The sequence below is a fragment of the Bubalus bubalis genome, chromosome 21, assembly GCF_019923935.1.
Source record: "Bubalus bubalis isolate 160015118507 breed Murrah chromosome 21, NDDB_SH_1, whole genome shotgun sequence".
Lineage (NCBI taxonomy): Eukaryota > Metazoa > Chordata > Mammalia > Artiodactyla > Bovidae > Bubalus > Bubalus bubalis.
This window is the reverse complement of record NC_059177.1, coordinates 12,061,173-12,069,046: the sequence shown is the minus strand read 5'-3', so window position 1 is coordinate 12,069,046 and position 7,874 is coordinate 12,061,173.

Below are 7,874 nucleotides of genomic sequence, written 5' to 3'. Positions count from 1 at the left end.
GATTTTCTAATAGATAATGTTATCTGCAGATAGGGAGCTTTCTTTCTTTTTAATAGGTATGCTTTTACTTATTTTTCTACTTGCCTGGCTAGAACTTCCAGTACTATGGTGAATAAGACTGATGAGAATAGTCATCCTTGCCTTGCTTCCCAGTCTTAGAGGGAAAGCATCCTGTTTTTCACCATTAAATATGATGTCAGTTGTAGGTTTTTTATAGATGCTCTTTCTCAAGTTGAGGAAGTTCCCCTCTATTCCTAACCGAGTGAGAGGTTGTATCATGATAGGTGCTGGGTTTGCCAAATGCTTTATTCTGTATCAGTTAATATGGACTGAATATAGCATGGGCTGCTTTAGCAGCAGCTTAGACAGTCAGAGGTTCATTACTCTGTCACATAAAAGTCCAGATGAGAAGTCTAGGACTGAAAAGCAGCTCCAGAACCATCCTTCTATTGAGCTACTCTGACAGCTTCACCATGAAGCTTTTATCTCATGGTTCAAGAGGGCTTTCCTGACTCCCACTGCTGTACCCATATTCTAGCCAGTAGGAAGTGGGAAAGGGGAGGGCGCATTCTTTCTTTCTGAAGGTATGAGTGGAAGTTGCCCACATTTCTTTTCTCACAGCCCCCCTCATGACTAGGTGTTTCCACGTGACTAAGTTCTAACAAGAACACAATCCCTTCTAGGTTCTGGTCCTCCACTCTAACTATGCACACAGCTTTGGCTGCACCCTCAGGGAATGGCACACCACCCACCATGGAGAGGGTTCTCTTTCCACCTTTTCAGTTACCTAATTGACAACTTAATACCTCATTAACAATCTTTATGCTAAATTACTCTCTATCTAAATAAGTGATAAGGACTTCTAGAAGGCAATGGCACCCCACTCCAGTACTCTTGCCTGGAAAATCCCATGGACGAAGGAGCCTGGTAGGCTGCAGACCATGGGGTCGCGAAGAGTCGGACATGACTGAGCGACTTCACTTTCACTTTTCCTTTTCATGCATTGGAGAAGGAAATGGCAACCCACTCCAGTGTTCTTGCCTGGAGAATCCCAGGGATGGGGGAGCCTGGTGGGCCGCCGTCTATGGGGTCACACAGAGTCAGACACGACTGAAGCGACTTAGCAGCAGCAGCAGCAGCAGCTTCAGCTTGGAGATACAGATAGCTAAAAGCTGAAGCCTAGCTCCCTGGGAAGCAAGGCTGATCTGGTGCCTGACACTCCTTTCCAGTATGGGGGCCTCTGGGATCCTGTTCTCTGCACCTCTCAGAAATTACGAGTCCAGTGCAGCTCCATACTCCCACAGTGCACATTGAAGATGCCAGGGCCCCAGATTCACCCCTAGGAACCCCAGCAACAACAGCCACTGCCACTTCCAGGCCTGAGGCAGGCCACTCCTTGTCCCGGGACCATCCCCTCCCTTGAGAGCAGTGATGGAGCTGGCATGGTTGATGTCCCCGCCCCGGCAGCCCCGATGCTATGAGCGGGCGAGAGTGGGAGGCAGCTCCTCTGTTCTCCTGTCAGCCTTCTCTTGAGAAGCCTGCACTCCAGCCCCTGCCTCTTATCTCTTCAAAAGCTGATATACTCGCAGACAAGAGGCGGCTTTTGTCAGCTGCTGCCAGTTCTGAGCATTTTCTGGCCCAAAGCAATGACTTGCAGTGAAAAAACCAATTTCCCTACAAAGTCTTCTGAAGTCTCTTGTCAGGCCTGGGCACCCTGGCTCACCCTCTTCTCTCAGGAGTGTGAAGGTGGGGGAGAGGGGGTTGGGTGATCTGCCAGCCATGGCGCCCCAGGACACATGTCAGCGTGTGGACAGAGTCCTTCCTTGGGTGCCTGTGGCCTTGTGGGCTTCCTTCCTTCATTGCTACAGCACTCTTGCGAAATGTCAGAGAATATCATAATCCCCACAGGCTTTTTGTCTTAGAGATGGGGAAACTGAGGCCCAGAGGATTCTGGGAGTTGGTCTGCCCAGCACCAGGGCTTGAGTCACTGGGGCTGCTGACCCCATATTCTCTTTCTGTATCTGTGACGCTTTTCCTCTTAGGACGCTGTGGATGCTGGAGAGGGGCAGGAGCTGAGAAAGCTCCGAGGCTCTCTAGGTGTGGAGCCAGGACTCACTCACTGGCCCCCTCCCTTGCTCTCTACCATGGCAGCACTAGGGAGGAAGTGTCTGGAAAAAAAAAAAAGAACCAACAAACAAACCAAAAAAAAAAATCCAGGCTTTCGTTTTAAAGTCCACAACCCCTGTTTCTGGGCAACCAGAGCCTTCGATTCAAGCTCACATACAGAGCAGTGGAGAGTGAATGCCTGCAGTCCGCAGACCCTGTTCTCCAGCTCTCTGGGGCCCGGAACAGCGGCTCTGACCATTGTCTCTTCAAGAACCACACACACCTCTTCTTTCTCTTCCACACACACCCACACCCACACCCACACGCTCACACATTCCTGAAGGAAATACCACTTCTGTTCAAAAAGGTAAAGATGCCTCCTTTTTTCTTTTTAAATTTTGTATTTATATTTTAATTTACATTCAGGCAAACCCATCCCTTTTAGTGCACAGTTCTGAGTTTTTGCCAAGTGCAGAGTCATGTAACCACCACCACGGTCACGACCCAGACCTTGAAACACTCCCTCCCTCATGCTGCCCTCCAACGCCACACCTCCCTCCACACCAGCCCCTGGCGACCGCACATCTGCTTCCTGTTCCTTTAATTTTGCCTTCCCCAGAATGCCGTATAGATGGAATCTTCCAGTATATGTAACCTCTTGAGGCTGACTCCCTTCACCCAGCATGACACATTTGAGATTCACTCAAGTTATGCGTATCAATAAAAATGCTTCACGAAGGCAGAAAAATCAAACCGTGATAGGAGCTCTGTGAGTAAGCATGGTGCCCATCTGGCGGGGGCCTCTGGCTCTGAGCACAGCTCCCCAGCTCCCCTGTAACCAGCCTCACCCTCCATCAGCCTCATTCCATTCCTGCCCTGAACCACTTCCCTACCCAGAGTCCAGAATTTCCATCCCTCCCATCAGCACCCACCTACTTCTGATCCTCGTTCACGTGACCACATGGGGTGCTCCAGAGTCCTCGTGGGGTGCTGGGCCCTCATCCAGAAGAGGAGAACCCTCTTCTTGTATTGTATTATAATATTGTATTATATATTGTATTATAATACATAATAGAACATAAAACATGATAGAGAAAGAAATGGTGGGAACCAAAGAGGACAGTGCATGTCCTCCCTAAAGACATTTGTAGCACCACAAACTGTCAGACACGCTGAGCTGCCCCTCAACATCCCCTCCCACAAGCACACCTGTGGGCTGCACTCAGGAGCCCAGACTCTGGTTCCCAGCCTCGAGTCTCTCATACTGAACCTCTTCCTCGAATCCACGACTGTGTTGATACAAGCTGTGGCACAGGGCAACCACGTCACAGTTACGAAGGTGGCAGGACTCGGGGTGACCACGTGTCCTTTGTGGAGTGGGACAGAACAGGAAGCAGGCTGCCCTATGTGGACCTGGGATGCGCCTATGGAATATGCTTCACACAGGTGAAGCTGGGAGCAAGGGCAGCTGAGCGGAAGAAACAAAGCCCGGGAGATCTGACCCTGGCCACAGCAGGCTAGTGCTTCTTATTCTACAAAACCCAGACCCAGGACGGTTCTTCTGTGCACAGAATCCATCTTTGGCTCTTTTCCAGCACCTGCCATATCACATCTACTGAGACCAACACCCTCCCCCACATATACGACCCAGGGAAGGGGGATGCTGCGGCAAATTGCCCAGAGCCCCTCTTAGGATCGAGGTACCGTTGTTCCTCCAGCTGCCGGGAGTATGGCTGCTGACAGCTCAAAGCTGCACCCACTCTGAGCACTGCCCCTGCCTTGCAGGAGCTGCCTCACCATGATACCACCGATGGCTGAAGTTCAGGTAGAAAAGGTTGCTCACTCTCCCCAGTCTCAACTGGGGACAGCTCCACGGGATCACCCCGCTCCAGAGTCTCCTGTGGCCTTTGGCTGAAGCCTCTGTTGCAGCTGCATTGGAGATCAATGTCTCCTCTGCCCAAAGCTGCTCCCTCACATCCTCACAGACATTGAACCCCAGTCCGCTCCCTAGAAACCTCATACATGAAAACCTCCATCTCAGAGTGTTTCCAGGGAACCCAGCTGAAGGCAAAGGGTGAACAGGCTTCAGTCAGTACGAATGCCAAGTTCAGCCTGTAAAATATTTATTGTAGTTCTCACGTGTTATTTCATTTGATCCTCTCAACGACTCAGTCAGGTGGGTATATAGTTATTCCACTCTGTATATGAGTAAAGTCTGGAAAGGCTATATGTGTCATCCAAGTTCACGTGGACAATAGTAATTGATCCCATCTGAGCTTCCCACCCTCCAAGCCTGGATCTCTACTTCACTACACTGGTCAGAGATGATGTGTGAGGGACAACAGTTTATGAGGAAGAGATGGTCGAGGTGAAGGCAGGAGCAGTCAGCCACATACAGCTGTGCTTCACACAATTTGGGGGCAAAATGCACATTCTTAGCCATCAGAGATTTACATCTATTTTCTCTCAACTCTCCAGCAGATGGCAGTCGAGTGTCTGGAGGAAGGGGTGGCTCTTCATTTGAAGACCGGCATCATTTGTGCTGGGAGCTGGCAGAGGTAAGGGGTTGGGTGTGACTAGGGCTGAAGGTGCATATAGGACACAGCAGGTCCCAGCTGGCAATGGTCCCTCAATAAGTGTTAGCCTGTCCTTCATCTAGGTATAAAGGGGGCATCAGGTCACCATCCCCTGGTAGCTCAACTGGTAAAGAATCTGCCTGCAATGCAGGAGACCCCCGTTCGATTTCTGGATCAGGAAGATCCCCTGGAGAAGGGATAGGCTACCCACTCCAGTATACTTGGGCTTCCCTGGTGGCTAAGACGGTAAAGAATCTCCCTGCAATGTGGTAGACCTGGGTTCGATCCCTGGGTCGGGAAGACCCCCTGGAGAAGGGAACGGCAAGCCACTCCAGTATTCTTGCCTGGAGAATCCCCATGGACAGAGGAGCCTGGTGGGCTGCAGTCCATGGAGCTGCCAAGTGTCAGACATGACTAAGCAACTTAGCACACATGTCCTTGGCCTTGACCATGAGCAAAGCCCCCTCTGAGGAGAACACTGACAACCCACAAGGGTACCGTGTGATTGCTACTTAAACTTACCTGGAGGAGAAACTGATATGGAGGACTTCCTTCAAAATATAGTGGACTGAAGACAACTCTTAAAATTTCACTAAAATTATACCAAAACAAGACATAAACCCTCCCTACAAGGACAAAACGTCTGGAAGAGGAAGCAACAGTAGATATGATGACAACTTTTTGAAAGTTTGAATGGTAACTGACTTCAGAGCGGGGAAGGTTGGATTCAAAGAGCCCACCGAGGGACGTGTGCCAAGGAGTGCAAAGAACTCCTCCACCTCAAAACCCCAGGACATTTCTGGAACTCAGACACTGGGTACCTCTGGAAGTGGGGAGGCGAGGTGAGGCCAAAAACAAGAGAGCTGGTGTACAGTTTGTATTAGAGCACCTGGGTTTCCAGACCCCTCCCCATCCAACACCACCTGGTTGCAAATAACAGAGAATCTGGTTTCGTCTGTTTGCACGAGGGGTGAAAGAAAGTATGAAGGGGGGGCTCTGGGGATCATGGTCATTGGGGCCAACCCTCCAAATCTCCTGGCCTTCCCTGCATGGCCACGTGATGGCTTCATCAGCTCCAAGCATCGTGCCCTCATTCAAGGCAGGAGGAAGGGGAAGAAGGAAGACAGCTCACCCCACTGCTCCTGTCCTCTTTTATCAGGAGAGGAAATGCTTTCCCAGAATCCGCCCTTCCCCAGCAAAGCTTTGCTTATGACTCCAGGCCGTTCAAGAATCACGTGGCCAGCCCCAGCTACAGGGAAAATTGGACAGGCAAATACTCAGCTTGTCCAGCCTCCAGAGAGGAGCAGACAAAGGAGAAATAAGATGGCAATGCATGTGGAGGGAGCACAGTTCCCAGGCGGCAGGGCTTCCAGTGGACAAGACTGGGTAGGTGCCCAGGATCAGAGGTCTTTTCTCTTGGGCTGGTCATTTTCTCCACGCAGAATTCCTCAGTCTTTTGCCAGAGTTATGGCACCTACAGAGAGAACCAGAGCTCTCAGTAGATCCCTTTACTCACAGGAAGTCTTCCCACTCCTGCCAGATGCCCGCTCCCAGAGCCAGAGGTAGTCGAGTAGATGGGGAAGGACCGGCCCTTAGCTTGGGGAGGTAGGGAGGAGGCATCTGCCTGGGGCTGTGGGTTTTTATGTGCGGTTTTCCCCACACCTCCTGTTTTTAGCCCCAACCTGCACCTCTACCTTCTAAGATGCCTGGTGCTCAGTGCCAGTGGATTCTGAACCCTGAATCAGCTTACTTCTTCACCTCCCCCCACCCCGCCTCAGGCATCAGCAGAATGAAGCCAACAGAAACACAAGCCAGTTACTACTCTTCCATCCTCAACCCTACCTAGCATCCCTCTCGAGGGGACTGGATAAATAAAACTCGGTGGATGCATAACACAGAACACTCTGCAGCTATCAGAAGCCAAGAACTAGCTGCCCACACCAAAACATGGATAGAGCTCAAAATCACAGCACTAAGGGAGAAACATAAGAAAAAGAATGCAAGTTAGAACAATGCCCATTTTATATAAATGGAAAGCACATACACACAAATGGCCAATAAACCATGAAAAACGCTCTGTTTCATTAGTCATCAGGGGAATGCCAATTAAAACCACAATATGAAACCTCTTCTCCACCCACTCAAGTGGCTAAAATGAAAAAGACAAAAATACCAAGTGCTAGAGGATGCAGATGAACCAGAATTCTCTATACATTCATCACTGGTGGAGTATGTTGGTAGAACCACTTTGGAAAACTATTTGGCCGTGCCTTCTAAAAGTGAGCACACTCCCTCCCATGGCCCAGCAACGCCACTCCCAGGTATGCCCCTGGCAGAAACACACACAGATGGCCACTGAAATTCACACCCCGGCACGGTCATAGCAGTGCTAGTCATAGTAACCCCCAGCTAGAACCAGCAAATGCCCGTCAGCCAAAGAATAGATAAATAAAGTGTGGGGTATTCACACAGTGGAACTCTATGCAATGACGACAAATGAATTCTATATATATGACTACAAGCAGCCACAGGGATGAGGCTCACAAACCTAATCAGAAGAACCAGACACAAGCATTTGTACTATCTGATGCTAGTTAAATAAATATCAGAACTGGACAAAACTAACCTAGGGAGTTGGCTGTGAGTGTAGTAGTTAATCCCAGGGGAGAAGTGCTGGTGACAGGAAGAGGGCAGGAAGGGGAGGTCTGGGTGCCGTTGCCGTTTAGTTTCTTGACCTGTGTGCTGGCTATAGGGATGGGTTCAACTAACAGGGTTAAACAACTCTTGCACTGAACACTTCGGGTTTGTGCACTTTTCCGTATGTAGTTTCAATAGAAGTAAAACAACAACAACAAAAATGCTGGGGCAGTAAACACACATATGAAAATCCATAGGCACAAACAACAATACTGCATATTTTACAAAGATGTGTACATATTTAAAGACCTGCCTATAAGGAAGGGCTCCTGTGTGGGGAGGGAGCTGGCAGCAAGGTGGTGGTAGCAGGGAGGAGAAATAAAAGGAAGTAATACAGGAGGGGGAGGAATCCTCTGTGCATGCACAAAGCGCTTAACCCAACTGCGAACCTCAGCTAGGGGGAAGAGCAGAAAAAAGGCAACAGTTTTTAAAACCTTGGATGTTCCAGCTTTCATTAAATGGGGTCTGACAAAGAGAAGGGAGTCTCCCAGATCT